This window comes from Humulus lupulus, chromosome X (genome assembly GCF_963169125.1).
Source record: "Humulus lupulus chromosome X, drHumLupu1.1, whole genome shotgun sequence".
In the NCBI taxonomy this organism is placed as follows: domain Eukaryota; kingdom Viridiplantae; phylum Streptophyta; class Magnoliopsida; order Rosales; family Cannabaceae; genus Humulus; species Humulus lupulus.
Genome location: NC_084802.1, coordinates 84,142,761 through 84,158,718, shown reverse-complemented (window position 1 = coordinate 84,158,718; position 15,958 = coordinate 84,142,761). Strand labels below are relative to the sequence as shown.

The 15,958-nt window shown below is 44.2% G+C and overlaps 1 pseudogene; it reads left to right on the top strand.

Annotated features, from left to right (window-relative positions):
• Positions 1-11,440: 11,440 nt before the first annotated feature.
• Positions 11,441-11,558, top strand: LOC133807699 (5S ribosomal RNA; annotated as a pseudogene).
• Positions 11,559-15,958: the final 4,400 nt, after the last annotated feature.

Here is a 15,958-nt window from a genome sequence, read left to right as displayed (position 1 = left end):
TTGTTCTAGTGAAAGCATTTATTCTATTTAGTTTTAACCTTAGGCATTCAGTTGCTCAGTTTATAAAGGAAAAAAACTTATGTGTGGTAAACTATGGGTTGAGTGTGACCATGTTTTGTTCCCAATAAATACGAGAAATAAAAGCCATTGGATTCTAGGGCATTTGAATATCAAGGAAATGATTATTTACATGTATAACTCATTGAAGTCTGGACGGTATGAAGCCACAACGATGGCAACTATTGAGCCATATTCTATCATGTTGCCATTGTTCTTTGAGCTCCTGAATTTTTACACTATTAGAAATGACCATACTTAAATTTCTGTTGATTCCAAGGCTCCTTTTGTTGTTGTTAGTGTTGATGGATAACCTCATAAAGAGGATAAGTAAGTAATATTCAATGTTTTATTGTATTTGTTCTAATTAATATTTTAGTATTTTTTTTTTACATTTTACTAATCCATTAAATGGTGTGTCTTTCTAGTGATTGTGGGCTTTTTGTTACATCATTTGCTGATTGCAAGGAAATTTCATCAAGTGATTTTTCAGTTGAAGATCACCGTCCTAGATTGTATGTTCTTTTTTATGCTTATGGAAAAATGAAGCAGGTAGAGAATATTGCTAGTTAGCCTGAACTTCCAAAGAAGTCTCCCAAAAAGTTTACTAAAAAGTTGAAAGAAAGGGCAAAAGACTGCCTTTGAAGGCTTGAGGATGGTGTTTTTGTCGTCAGTAACATTGGAACAATGCTTTAGCAACTAATGAACAACCTAGAACATTGTTTTTATTTTATGTATTTTGAGTTTCATAGATACTAGTGTAGTTGTTGGGATTCTTTGGTAACAATTATGTAGTTTGACCTATTTTATTTTCAATATATTTTTCCAGACATTACTCTTTTTTTTACTGTCATTGTTATTTGATTGTTTGACACAACTGTCTACCAACACAACAACAACTAAATTTAGCACAAACTTATATATTTAGCTATAATTTTTTTTTAAAAATATTTAGAAACAATAACTAGTCATCAATAATTATGGCTTAATATCAGTAGAATGCATCTCTCCCAAAAAAACTAAAAACACAATAAAAATAAAAAAAAATCATGGAATAACAAATAATCAACAAGAATTAATGAATTTCGTTCCAATTGTTAAGTTTTAAAAATAAAAAAATTGAAACCAATGAAATTTCTTTAGGGAATTTGATATACTAGTTTCTTTACGTATTGCTGTGTTGTTATTCTCAACTTCTTGGTGGTCGGTTTCGACATGTCTTCCTATTATGACCTCTTTGTCCACACTTGCTGCACTTGTTTTTCCTTTTAGTTTCCCAAGCAGATCTGATTCTTCTTTTCTTTGGTCTTCTAGATTTCACTATTCCAAATGGAGGCAACACTATGATGTATTTGAAATAGTCTGGTAATTCCCAATCTTGTTGTTTCCTTACTAGATATACTGTTGCATCATATGTTTCTAACCATACTTTTTTTGTGTAGTAATTTAAACAGTAATTGTAGGGGTCTATGTTCATCTCCTTCATCACATCAAGAGCATGACCATAGGGTATTTCATCCTTCTAAAATCTATTGCACATGCATGTTCGTTCTTTGAGATTTACAATCCATGATTTATCTTCTTTGAATACCTCAAATAGATATTCATTTGCTAGCTTTACTTGTATTAATAAGACGAATAATATGATTTTTGTGTGTGAATGAGTGTATTATATGTTGCATATATAGGGCAGCAACAACAAAACAACTTTAGAACAAAAATATGATATGTTTCACATATCAACAAGCAACACAATAACAACGAAATTAAAATCTGCCAAAAATGTTTCAAATAATAACAATACAAAATTGAGCAATCTTATAGTAAGTCTCATTGAGTGTATGAAGTTGCTGGTGAGTGCTTGTTCTGTAACTGGTGTCAATCTTGTCATTGTTTGTTGTGCTAATGTCCTAATTGTGTATGTCCAATCTTGGAGTAATCCATGCAAGCACTCCAAAAGTGTTCTTACGGGTACCTCTCTAGCTGCCAGATTGGCTGTGTTCAGTGATTCAACAATATTGGAAGTCATTGTTGAGTACCTATTGTTTTTGGAGTGGAATCTTAACCATTTCTCATATCTAATTTTCTCTAAATAGGGCATAATTTTCTTATCCAACCCGTCAAGGTCCTTTATATGATATTCGATTTTCTTTTCTGTATACGCCGTTGCTGCGCCAAAGAAGGGTACACTGTATTCCTTTGCATATTTCTTGTAGGATGTTTTCAGGTTGCTTAACAGGTGGAATATGCAGTAGCCATGTGTTATTTATGGGAATACTTCTTTTGTTGCTTTGATGATGCTTTCATGTCGATATGATATTAGGCACTTCTCTTATCTAACTCCACAGGTGTAATGTCCCAAGATTCCTAATAAGGCTTAATATGTTGATTAGTGTGTTGGGAGGACATAAGTGGAATTACTGTGAAATTATGTGATAATAATTGAATATGTATGTGATTATGTGAATCATATGAGTTACATTATTATATGACTATTTATGCATGTTTATGAGTTACATTAAAATGGGGCCTTTTTTTTTTAATTTTGACCTGTTGAGGGTATAACTATAATTTTATGTGCTATATGCTTGAGACCATATTATTATGTGGATATATTCATGATATTCAACAAGAGTTGATCCTTTCGAACAAATTAGCAGAAATGTCACGACAAGGATAAATACCCGGCTCAAGGGAGCCAAGGGGTATTTTGGTAATTTTACACATTTAAGGATTTATTGAGAAATGAAGTATTTTATCAGAAATAATTGTATGTGATTGATTAGTTGATTAAATTGGAGATTATAGGTGTCATTTGAGGTTTAGTAGGAAATTAGGCTAAATTACCAAAATGCCCTTGGGAGATTAATTGGAGGATTACTTGAGTTAGGGGTAGAATGGTAATTTGAGCCATTTGGTAGTTAATTTTTGGCTAAGTATGGGAACCCAATAGCTACTCACGTTGGAAGAACTCCCATGGTTCTCACTTGGTGTTTTCAAGAACTTTTCAAGGACATCACACTCAATCTTTGATCTAGGAGGAGTTTGGGGGATATTTCACATTTCTTGGAGGATTATAGGCTCTGGAGACTTCAAACTAATCAAGGATTTTGAAATTCAGTGATTCAATTATTCTTTTCTTAAGTTTCTTGTTCTTTTGGGTGTTCTTTAGTTTTTGATGTTGTGACTTTGAATTTTCAGTTTGGGGTAGTCTTGGAAGGTTTGGTTGGGTGTTTTGAGGATTAAAGATCATTTATAACCTATTTAAAAGCTCAATATTTGTTGGTTCAGTAGATTTTAGTTGGGTATTTTGAAATTTGTAGTGAAAAATTTGAGTTTAAGACTAAAATGTTCAATTTGTTAATAGGATGTGTTTTGGTGTATTTTTGGGGGTGTCTTGTTATTATTTGAGGCTTACCTAAATTGTTTGATGTTAATACTAGTAAACAAATCTAGGTTTGAATTGTTCGGAAACACTTTGGAGTTGAAATTATAGGTCTGAAAGTCGTAACTTTCAAGGAAGAACACCAATTTTGGGTTCGTTTTGGGGTTTCTGGTGACCTAGCATGACCACGCTAGTGTCCTAGAAAAGGGGAAATTGGAATGCAATTTAGGGTTTCAGAGTCCATGGCATGACTGCGCTGGGGTAGGGTGCGACTGCGCCAATGCCCCAGAAACCCTAAAGTTTCTATGGGTGCGACTGCGACTGTGCCAGGGGCAGGCGCAACCGCGCCAGGTACCCTGAACGGTTTTGGAACGGTTTCTAGGAACAGTTTCGAAATGGTTTCTAAGAATGGTTTCGGGGGTCTGCTTGGGGGCTCAGGGGACGTTCCTATTACCTCGTTGACTGGAGTTAGTGGTTCCAAGTGCTAAGAGTTTAATCCCTAATGAGTGCTTCATTTACGTTGTGACTAGGGTTTCTCCAAGGCTCGAGACAGGGATTGCACTCGGGGTCGTATTACTTTTTACACAAGACTTGAGGTAAGAAAACATGCACATGCATCGAGTGTAGAGCATTGGCCATGATTATCGAACACGGTTATGACCCTGCCATGAATCTGTTTAAAGTTTAATGTTTGATCTATATAAGCATCTATTGCTATAATCATTTGTAATTATTGGTTATTGTTCGTGATTGATCATTTGGAGGGCCATTATCGACATTATACATGCGTAATGCAGGCCGTTATGGCATGGCCATTACAGGGGTGCGGTATGCATCTATTTGGTATGAGCCATTATACTTGTTGGAAAATCAATGTAAATCTGGTTATGATTTATAAAGCATGTATTTGCTATAAATGCTTATCTAAATATCAGTTTTACTTGATTGAGTTTTCTTGCTCGGCCTTGGCTCACGAGTGCTTTGTGGTGCAGGTAAGGGCAAAGGAAAACTGGACCAGCCATGAGTTGGAGAGCTCTAGGGGTTGCATGTACATTGTTGGTTTTTATTGATCAAATCAGAGATTATGCGCAGCAGAACAACAATCAAATTGTCAGATTAATCCCATACGATTTCTAGATCTACTTCTTCACAATCATATATATATTGAATCAAGGACAAGAATAGAAAAATTACCTCAGGTCCTTCCTTGCTGCTATCTTTTCGTATGGTTGAATCCTTGAGATCTCACACCAAGCTCTTCCAAAATGTTCTCAGGCACACAAAGAACGAGTGTGGGCTAGCTATACAAATAATAGGCAATAACTATTTATCAGATGTCACTACACCAAATACCCATTTCCATAACACATGAATATAATACTAATAAAAAAGTGTTATGCTAGAGTTCTATAATGGGCCACTTTGTGAAAAAAAGGGCGGTAATGAAAAAAGGGCGCCACTTAGATTTTTTTTCATTTCTGACCTCAAAATTTGTGAGACCCGAGAGAGACCCAATTCTCATACCTTTTTTCCCCTTCTCTTTCTCGTCTCTCTCTTCCCTTCGCCCTAGCCGCACTCCCGTAACCACCATCATCCTCAGCTCCGACCACCTAACCACCATCCTCACACCCGTTTTTCTCCGAGCCAAGCTCCAAATCTCAGGCACCCGTGAACCCAACCCCCGAACCAAGTGACCCCAGGTGCGAGCCCACCTCTCCGTGCCTTCGACCTAGTGGTCTCATCGTTCTTGGAGATCGCCGTTGGACAAACTGCCGAGACTGCCAGGCAGTTTTTGCAGGTTTCTCTATCTCTCTTTCTCAATTTGTACTTGCCTCCATTGGTCTTCTGGTTTATTTAATTTTGGTTGTGTTGAAATCGCAAAGATTTTGATTGAGAATTGGGCTTTTGGAGATAATTTATGGAATTTTGTTGGGAGAACAGGCCACAAGTTGGAAGCTTGAGGAGGCTATTCAGCTTTTTTATATAGGCAGTGAAGGCGGCACTATAGTGGGAGAATCGTCTTCTCAATTTCCGCCTACAGAAAATATTGAAGCTTTGGCCGAACAGACTGCTCGGTATGTTAGATGCATCGATTTCTTTATGTATTTATTTTTCTTTGTTTTATGTGTCTCGCTCTGCATTATTGTTTATGCTGGTTTAGAATGATTCGACTTAGTGAAGCTGAAAGGAATTTGGCACCGATTGTTGGAGATGAAGTACGCCCTCCTTTACCTGTTAGCAGGGAAGCCCTTTATGATGATGCCTTAATGTACGGGTATAATTTTTATCTATTCCCCTTTTGATTTATTATTTCATAGCAAATATCAGAAGCTCTTCTTTCAGTTGAACTAAAATAGTGTTTATTATGTTTATTCTTTGGTGTGTGTGTGTGTTTAATTGCTTAAGTCTATTGTTATTACTATTTTGTTTACATTTGTCATCCATTGTATAGCTGTGTTGAGGCTCAAAATTCCACGCCCTCGAAGGATCAAAGGCACGCACTAAGGCCCCATAAGAACTTAATTACGTGATGGGGCCATGATGCCCTCGGGCTCCCATTGTCCCGCACCAACCACGTACCTAGCGAAGCCACGCCTTAGTTGCATCTGATGGCCTCGCTGATGGTGGCCACGCTGGTGGTGGCCTCACTGATGATGGGCTCGCTGGTGGTGGCCTCGCTGGTGGTGGCCTCACTGATGATGGCCTCGCTAATGATGGCCTCGCTGATGATGGCCTCACTGATGGTGGCCTCGCTGATGATGGCCTCGCTGATGGTGGCCTCGCTGGTGGTGGCCTCGCTGGTGGTGGCCTCGCTGATGATGGCCTCGCTGGTGATGGCCTCGCTGATGGTGGCCCAAGTGGCCTCGCGAGATGCCTAGGCCACGCCGCCCAAGTGGCCTCGCGAGATGCCTAGGCCACACCTCTCAAGTGGCCTCGAGAGATGCCTAGGCCACACCTCTCAAGTGGCCTCGCGAGATGCCTAGGCCACGCCTCCCAAGTGGCCTCGCGAGATGCCTAGGCCATACCTCTCAAGTGGCCTCGCGAGATGCCTAGGCCACGCCTCCCAAGTGGCCTCGCGAGATGCCTAGGCCACGCCTCCCAAGTGGCCTCGCGAGATGCCTAGGCCACACCTCTCAAGTGGCCTCGCAAGATGTCTAGGCCACGCCACCCAAGTGGCCTCACGAGATGTCTAGGCCACGCCACCCAAGTGGCCTCGCGAGATGCCTAGGCCACACCCCTCAAGTGGCCTCGAAAGAGGTCTCGGTCACGCGACACAAGTGGCCTCGCGAGATGCCTAGGCCACACCCCTCAAGTGGCCTCGCAAGAGGTCTCGGCCACGCCACACAAGTGGCCTAGCGAGATGCCTAGGCTACGCCTCCCAAGTGGCCTCTCGAGTCTCGGCGCCCCTGGCCTCATGAGGGCCACATCCACAACGCACTCGACCTTGTGAATAGCTAGGGAGCCATGCCCTCAAGGGGGTCGCAAGGAGAACGTCTCGCCGCGCATCCTTAGACATCTTCCAGGGCCACATGACTATCGCTCAGACTCGTGAGTGACCTCAGGAGGTTTCGGATACCCCATACCAAGGACCCAAGATCTCCACCTCACACCAAGGGTCCCATTCCTTACACCTCGAGATCCCTATGCTTAGGAGACCCAGTACGAGTCGAATGGGACATATTTTTACGACCAAGTACTAAGTACGGATACCAATGCCAGTGGGATTGCTGGGGTAAGGATCATGGTCCGTACGTCTACGGCCATAGGTCAGAGCCGACACCACTACCTCCTGCGCCACTACGCCTGCCACCACGCATCAGACATGAGTATAGACAAGTAGTGGAGACATCCTCCTGACACCTGTTCCTGTACAGGTTGTACAACCACGACCTCTGAAGCCACTCCACTGACACAGTACGTATGTACCACTTGGTCCCCTGGACCACTATGTACCTAAGGCCATTAGAGCCTACTATAAAATGAACTCTAAGACCACCTGAAAGGGGGTTGGAAATTTGACTGTAGCAGAGGCTTAAGTGTGAATGAAAGACTGAATCCTCCATTATTGATCCATCATTGTTCTTGAGTTTTTGTTCAATTTTTTACAGCTTTCCAATTAGCGATCTTGATTTGATAATTTTTCCAACTTAACTTAGTTGACGAGTTCTCACCGTCAACAGTTTGGTGCCGTCTGTGGGAACGTTAGTTTCAAGCTACTGTTCCACCATTGTTTCCGACAAGAAGAAGATGCCAAGACGCTCGAAACGACTGAGGGAGCCACGGGAGGTAGAGGTTCACCTGAACGGAATCCAGCTAAAGGCCTCCATGAATGACGCTCCTCCTCCTAGAGACGTGGAGCCCCCGAAAGACCCTGAGGTTCACGGAGGTGATAGGGTGGTCTCATCACCAGCCGCTCCACCTGGAGGAAGTCCTCCAGGAGCACCAGCGGTAAACGCTGATGAGTTCCCTCCCCCAAAACTATCGCAGGCACCGAACTCCGGCCGGCAAGACCCGGGCCCTTCTGCCCGTAGGCATGATAAGCACCCCCGGGTCCACTCCGTGAGCTCGAGTTCTAAATCCCAGTTTTACGAGGAGGAAATACGTGAACTCCACCGTAAGAACCAAAGGTTGGAAACCACCTTGGAAAACATGCAAGAGGTCCTGAACGGCCTGCTGCAGGGCAAGTCAAGCGTAACCTTGCCTAAGAGGAAGGAGAAGGGCAAGGATGGGGTGGAGACCACTGTACCGGTAGATGATGGGAGAACCCGACATTCAACCAGTAACACCCCCCAAGCAAAGCAACGTGATCACCCTGAACCGCCTAAGCAGACCCAGAAGCCAGCGCCGAGGACCAACGCAGCCCCTCGCAATGAGGATGAGGTCACCTCCAAAAGAGCACCCTCAGACTTACGGGAGGAGCTCAATAAAAAGAGGAAGGGCAAAGGGACCACGCCCCCTGTGGCGCCTCGAGAAGGCAAGGGAAAGGCGGATCTTAACCCGTCCGCTCTGAGGGACACTCTAAGCAAGAGGAGGCAGGACCTGGACACGGAGATGAGGAGCCTGCGAAGCAAGATCGTCACCGCATCAGGCGGCCAGGTCTTTGAAAAAGAAATCGACCATGAGTCACCCTTCGTCAGGAAGATCCAGGCCATCAGGCTCCCTGCCAACTTTAAAGAGCCCCACATGACCCCCTACGAAGGAGACACAGATCCAAAGTATCATCTAGATACATTTAATGACCTGATGAAGCTGAGGGAATTGGCTGTGGGGCGCGATGTCATTGCTTCGCTGTCACCTTAAGAGGACCTGCCTACAAATGGTTCAGGAGGCTTAGACTGGGGTCCATTCGATCTTGGCAGCAACTTTCTGATGAATTCCTCCAGCAGCACCACGCCATGCGAGATTACACAATGCCAGGCACCAGCCTCGCCAATGTGAAACAAGGAGAAAATGAGAGTTTGAAGAGCTATATCCACCGGTTCAATATGGAGGCGGCTAAGGTAGGGAGCCTGACCTGCCGAGAGCTGAAAATGGCCATCACCGCTGGAGTACGCCCAGGGAGCAAGTTATGGGATAACATGCTCAAAAGAGAGGTAACAGACTTGGATGATTTCTACGAGCGGGCACAAAAGTACATTCGCGTGGAGGATGGTCACGAAAACCTTAAAGTTGGAAAAGGCCCATCGCCCCCGAAACCTTCTGCCCAGGAAAATCAAAGTCGTTCCAAGAAGAAGGGTGTATATGAGGGACCGAGGGACGATCGTCCCTGGAAGCGCCAACGCTCTGGTGACCGCATACAGAGCCCCTACACTTTTTACACAGACCTCACCCATGCGAGAGAGGATATTTTCGTTACGAACGAAAACCGGGTCCCTTTTAAAAGGCCCCCACCAATAAAAAAGGATCGGTCTAAAAGAGACCCGGGCAAGTATTGCCAATATCACAAGGATATCAGCCACACCACCGCGGACTGCAGCCATTTGAAGGTGGAAATCGAGGAGCTCATCCGCCGAGGACATTTGGGCAGATATGTGCGCAAGTAGAACCAAAGGCCAGAAGAAGGAGAGTCTCCTCCGCGGGCACGAGGGGTGGCCCCAGAAGTGCAGGGAGAGGTTAGGACCATCTTTGGAAGACCAGGAGTCGAAGGAGATTCAAGGAAGGGGCGAGACAAGTACGCCAAGGAGGCCAGACGAAGTCCACCACCTTGTGTTTTAAGTTTGGAGCAGCGCCCCCCGAAGAACTTCAAAGGCGAGAATGACTCAATAACTTTCACTGAAGAAGATGCACAGGGGGTGCGTTTCCCTCATAAGGACCCCCTGGTGCTAACCGCCCAGCTTGCTAACATGAGGGTACGTCGGGTCATGGTGGATAACGGGAGCTCTGTGGACATTTTGTATCGACCAGCGCTGGAGAAGATGGGGTTGAGCCTCCGTCACCTACAACCTTGCACTACGACTTTGTACGGGTTTACGGGAGATTCGATGCAACCCCTAGGGACAATCGAATTAGCCCTCACCATGGGGGAGCAACCCAAGCAAACCACCATAATGGATAACTTTGTCGTGGTGGAGTGCACCTCAGCCTTCAATGCGTTGTTAGGGAAACCCTCTCTGAGAGAATTGAAGGCAATAACTTCTGTGTATCACCTAGCTATGAAATTCCCAACCCCTGGAGGAGTAGCATGCGTGAAAGGGGAGCAGAAGGAAGTGAGGGAATGCTATAACATGTCCCTCCGCGCAGCCACCAAACCATCTATACCAATGACGATGGCTGTGTATGAAGGGACGACCCACACAAGTTAGATCCGCACAAGATTGGACCCACGGGTTACGGAGCCTCTCAAGAAGTACTACCAGCAAGGCTTCAGCTCTCAGGGCCAAAAGAACCTATGTTTAGTTTGTTCTTCGTTGTTTTAGCTTAAGCAAGTAAGAGTCAAAGAGGCTACCTAGGTAACCTCCTAGTTAGATGTAGCCCCCTTTTTTATTTACAAAGTCAGTTGTAAACCGCGTGTTATGAATGAAACTGTTTGCAACTTCATGTGTTATTTTTCTTCGCTACGCGGGCATCAGCCAAAGTGTCAGCCGAAATAAATTTCACCAAACACTTGGGGGGGCAGGACAGGAGGCAATAACATGCAGCTAGCAAGGGGATCCTAAAAAGGGCCCTCTAACGAAGGATCCTAAAAAGACCCCTCGCCCTCCTAAAAAAGAGGCTCCTAAAAAAGACCCTCTAATAGGGGATCTTAAAAAGGGCCCTCCATCAGGAGGAAGTGGCCCGTGAAGACAGAGCAAGCAACAAGCAGGAGAACCCAAAGAAGGACCCCTTGCATCGGGATCCTATGGACCAGGAGGATCCTAAAAAGGGCCCTCCATCAGGAGGACCCAAAAGGGACCATGGCCCTAAAAAGGACCCTTTAATGGGAGGTCCTAGAAGGATCCCTTATATCGGGGCCTTAGGCAAAGTCCTTAAATACAGAAAACAGGGAGAGGACCTTGCAAGGCATCCCTTGGGTTTACAAGGATTAGCTACCCTTGTGAACATCAAGGAGGCCAAAAGGTCTTACGAAAGAAAAATATATAGTGACAACACTAATAAGTCTAGAGCGGCCACCAAGCCGTCTAGCCAAAAAGGGTCCTAAAAGAGACCCTTGCAAAAATAGTACTATGCATAATGACGAGAGGGACGCTTCTCGCAAAAAAGTAATAAGCACGCGCAAGAATATATAAAAGGATAGCTAGGACCCAAGGGGTCAAAATATCCTTATAAGAGTAATCAAGGGGCACCAAAAGAGGTCCCAGTGAACCCTTTCACATGGGCTCCCAAGGACCTCCAGCCTGGTAAATAAAAGAGGGGAACCAACCAAACCCCATCATACAGGCTCAAAAGGGCCTCGAATGAAGTAGAATAAAAGACACTCCACATGGCCGCTCAAGCGACGGCATGCTCACCAAAAGAAGAAAAAATCAAAATTGGGATCCTGCCTCCATACGTTGTAAAGGGTACGATCATACCAGCACTAATGCACCGGATCCCATCAGAACTCTGCAGTTAAGCGTGCTTGGGTGAGAGTATTACTAGGATGGGTGACCTCCTGGTAACCTCGACTTCGGCCCTTGCAGTCTGGAGTTCGATCCTGAAAGACTCGACTTCAGCCTCTAAATAAGTAACCCTCTCCTGCGACACCGTCACGATATCCTTGGTCGCTTGGAGTTCGCTCTTCAGAATGGCGACTTGGTCCTTCAGCTCCTTGGCCTTGGCAACCGCCTTCAACTTCCTTCTTTAGCTCAGACTGGGTTTTCTCAAGCTCTTTCTCGAGCTCCTGGACCCGGGCTGTAAGGCAGTCCCTTTCAGCAGTAGATGCAGAGAGGTTGCTAGACGAGTCGGGAAACCGTAGAGCCACAGTATTGGCCTGCAAAACTAGACCAAATGGATGTATTAGTCTCCAAATAGATATCCCAAGAAATTAGCCCATACTTAAAAAAAAAAAAAAAAAAAAAAAACTATGGAAAAAGTGAGGTGCTGGGGGATTAAACCCCTTACCTCTTGAAAGAAGGGCTCTCCAAACCAATAATCCAAGGGAGTAAGGTGAACATATTAGGCCATGCATGAGGATCTATTTATAGAAATCATGGTGAATAGTCTACAAGAGCACCTAAAGGTACTCTAATAGACTGGGGGGCAAGTGTTGAGGCTCAAAATTCCACGCCCTCGAAGGATCAAAGGCACGCACTAAGGCCCCATGAGCACTTAATTACGTGATGGGGCCACGATGCCCTCGGGCTCCCATTGTCCCGCACCAACCACGTACCTAGCGAAGCCACGCCTTAGTTGCGTCTGATGGCCTCGCTGATGGTGGCCTCGCTGGTGGTGGCCTCGCTGATGGTGGCCTCGCTGGTGGTGGCCTCGCTGATGATGGCCTCGCTGATGATGGCCTCACTGATGGTGGCCTCGCTGATGATGGTCTCGCTGATGGTGGCCTTGCTGGTGGTGGCCTCGCTGGTGGTGGCCTCGCTGGTGATGGCCTCGCTGATGATGGCCTCGCTGGTGATGGCCTTGCTGATGGTGGCCCAAGTGGCCTCGCGAGATGCCTAGGCCACACCTCTCAAGTGGCCTCGTGAGATGCCTAGGCCACACCTCTCAAGTGGCCTCGCGAGATGCCTAGGCCACGCCTCCCAAGTGGCCTTGCGAGATGCCTAGGCCACACCTCTCAAGTAGCCTCGCGAGATGCCTAGGCCACGCCTCCCAAGTGGCCTCACGAGATGCCTAGGCCACGCCTCCCAAGTGGCCTCGCGAGATGCCTAGGCCACACCTCTCAAGTGGCCTCGCAAGATGTCTAGGCCACGCCACCCAAGTGGCCTCGCGAGATGTCTAGGCCACGCCACCCAAGTGGCCTCGCGAGATGCCTAGGCCACACCCCTCAAGTGGCCTCGAAAGAGGTCTCGGCCACACCACACAAGTGGCCTCCCGAGATGCCTAGGCCACACCCCTCAAGTGGCCTCGCAAGAGGTCTCAGCCATGCCACACAAGTGGCCTCGCGAGATGCCTAGGCCACGCCTCCCAAGTCGCCTCGCGAGTCTCGGCGCCCCTGGCCTCATGAGGGCCACATCCACAACGCACTCGACCTTGTGAATACCTAGGGAGCCATGCCCTCAAGGGGGTCGCAAGGAGAACGTCTCGCCGCGCATCCTTAGACATCTTCCAGGGCCACATGACTATCGCTCAGACTCGTGAGTGACCTCAGGAGGTTTCGGATACCCCATACCAAGGACCCAAGATCTCCACCTCACACCAAGGGTCCCATTCCTTACACCTCGAGATCCCTATGCTTAGGAGACCCAGTACGAGTCGAATGGGACATATTTGTACGACCAAGTACTAAGTACGGATACCAATGCCAGTGGGATTGCTGGGGTAAGGATCATGGTCCGTACGTCTACGGCCATAGGTCAGAGCCGACACCACTACCTCCTGCGCCACTACGCCTGCCACCACGCATCAGACATGGGTACAGACAAGTAGTGGAGACATCCTCCTGACACCTGTTCCTATACAGGTTGTACAACCACGACCTCTGAAGCCACTCCCCTGACACAGTACGTATGTACCACTTGGTCCCCTGGACCACTATGTACCTAAGGCCATTAGAGCCTACTATAAAATGAACTCTAAGACCACCTGAAAGGGGGTTGGAAATTTGACTGTAGCAGAGGCTTAAGTGTGAATGAAAGACTGAATCCTCCATTATTGATCCATCATTGTTCTTGAGTTTTTGTTCAAGTTTTTACAGCTTTCCGATTAGCGATCTTGATTTGATAATTTTTCCAACTTAACTTAGTTGACGAGTTCTCACCATCAACAAGCTGCTTGATTGTCGTTTTGGATTTTAGGAAATGCTATCTACTGGAGATGCAATTGCATATGAATTTTAGTTGTACATGAGGCATTGTTGAAATTTTAAGGAATCTATTGTTGGCAGGAATTGTGTCTTTATTCTTTTTCTTTTTATCCATTAACTGAACACCGTAGCACTTTTACTTATCTCGGGCGGATGGAAATTGGTTCAGTCACTAATTTGTGGTGTTTAGATATATACTTTAACCTTTGTTCGTTTACTGCCTTCTATGTTATCTCATGTTTTAGTAGGGATTTGTTTTTTTATTTTGATTTTGTGTTTCATAACTGAGATACTGCACATAAGCTTTTGTAAATGACTTGGACTAGTGTTTCATGTCAAATTATATCTGCTAATTTTTAGAGTTTGGCGAGTCTTTTAATTGTATATGCATTGTACATTAGTTATTTCTGTACCTTTGTCTGGTGCCTTCAGTAACCTCAACCACTTGTAGATGTTCCTAGTTATCGGCAATGCTCATTTTATGCACAACTTCAATTTCTAACTGCAAATCACTTTTACTTATGGAATATGTCCTTTTGATTTAGGGCATCAAGAATGAGAAATCCATCCTCTGAATCAAACTCATTAATTGCTTTCCGTAATTTTGATGAAGAAATGAAACGCCCTGGGGTTTGGGAATCAGAGCAAGGTGTTGCATCAACAGCAGATAGTGCTAGGGATAATCTGGCCTCCTTATATCGACCTCCCTTTCATATAATGTTTCAGGGTTCATTTGAAAAGGTAATTGGTTATTTTTGTTGGTTTTATTGCTTCATAGTGTGCAATGTGTAGAAATTGGATAGTTGGATTCAAATGTTTTTGACAGTTGACTAGTTGAATGACACTAAGGATACAGTAAGTGGTACTGGAATAGTCTCAGTACTCTTACTAACCTTAATTTGCAGAAAAGTTGTGGTACTTTGACTGTTTTTTGACAGATGATTTTGATGATTGCCTTTTTTACTATCTTTGGAAAACTGTTGTTGGTCCTAATCATAATGTGAATTTATTTGGGTGCCTGAGCCTTTAAATCTGTTACGATAGTGTTGTTCTCTGCAATCTTTAACGGTTGCAGCATATTACATAAAGATATATAAAATGAAGAAGGGTCAATACAAAAATATTAATAGGGCTTTGCATGATGGTGTGTAGTAGTAAGTGAGTAGGTAGGATTTTTGTGCCTTTCACTAGTACATGCAATTAGCTTTTTTGCCTTTTGAAATTTTTGGTATTTAAAAGAAAGTGGAGACTCAACTTCATTTGTATCCCAGTCCTTGTCCTTTTTAATTCCATCTCAAACAAGTGTTTAGTTAAAAATAATACTGTACTGATATGATGATATTTTATACATGCTAGAAATATCTTTTATCCAAATATAAAAGGGAGAGACCTTTTGTACAAATGAATTATCCTCTTGTTTTATTAACAAATGAAGAAAATATAGGTCTTAGATTTTCAATAAAGAAAGTATGTATTGTATTATTTAGCTTTCTTTGAAGTCCTGAACTTGAGTTACAGTTTGTTGAACGAAGATAGTATATCATGGGTTATCCTTTCAACGTGCAATCCTTATCTTATTACGAGACTTGTGTTTTATACGAGTGATTGAGGCATAAATTAAGCTAGTTGTTTTGAGGAAGTGAGATCTTTGCATTTCTCTTAAGGTTCTATGGTTGAAAGGTATATGAGAATATTTAAAGACTGGTCTGACTCTTAATAATAGTTTTGTATGCTAGAGTTTAGTTTTGGGCTTCTCTTTGGGTTTATACTTGAAATTTGTTTTAACAGTATTGCCTTCATCAGCCACGAGTTACTGGGACTTTTATGCATTTAGAGAATTCCTAGTACTCTTTATCCATTTATTTATTTTTAATGGTTTTTTTAGTTTTACTGTAATTTTCTTTTTCTTATAAACGATATTATTCAAATCCGGCTGGAAATGGTGCTGTTGTTAGTTTTTGAGGATAAGAATGTCAAGTGTTAATGTTATGTTTCTTCACGTAAAACTTTGTTTGTGCTACTGCAGGCAAAGGGAACTGCCTCTTCTCAGGACAAATGGCTCTTGGTAAACTTGCAGTCTACTAAGGAGTTAAGCTCACATATGGTAGGTAGCGTGTTTC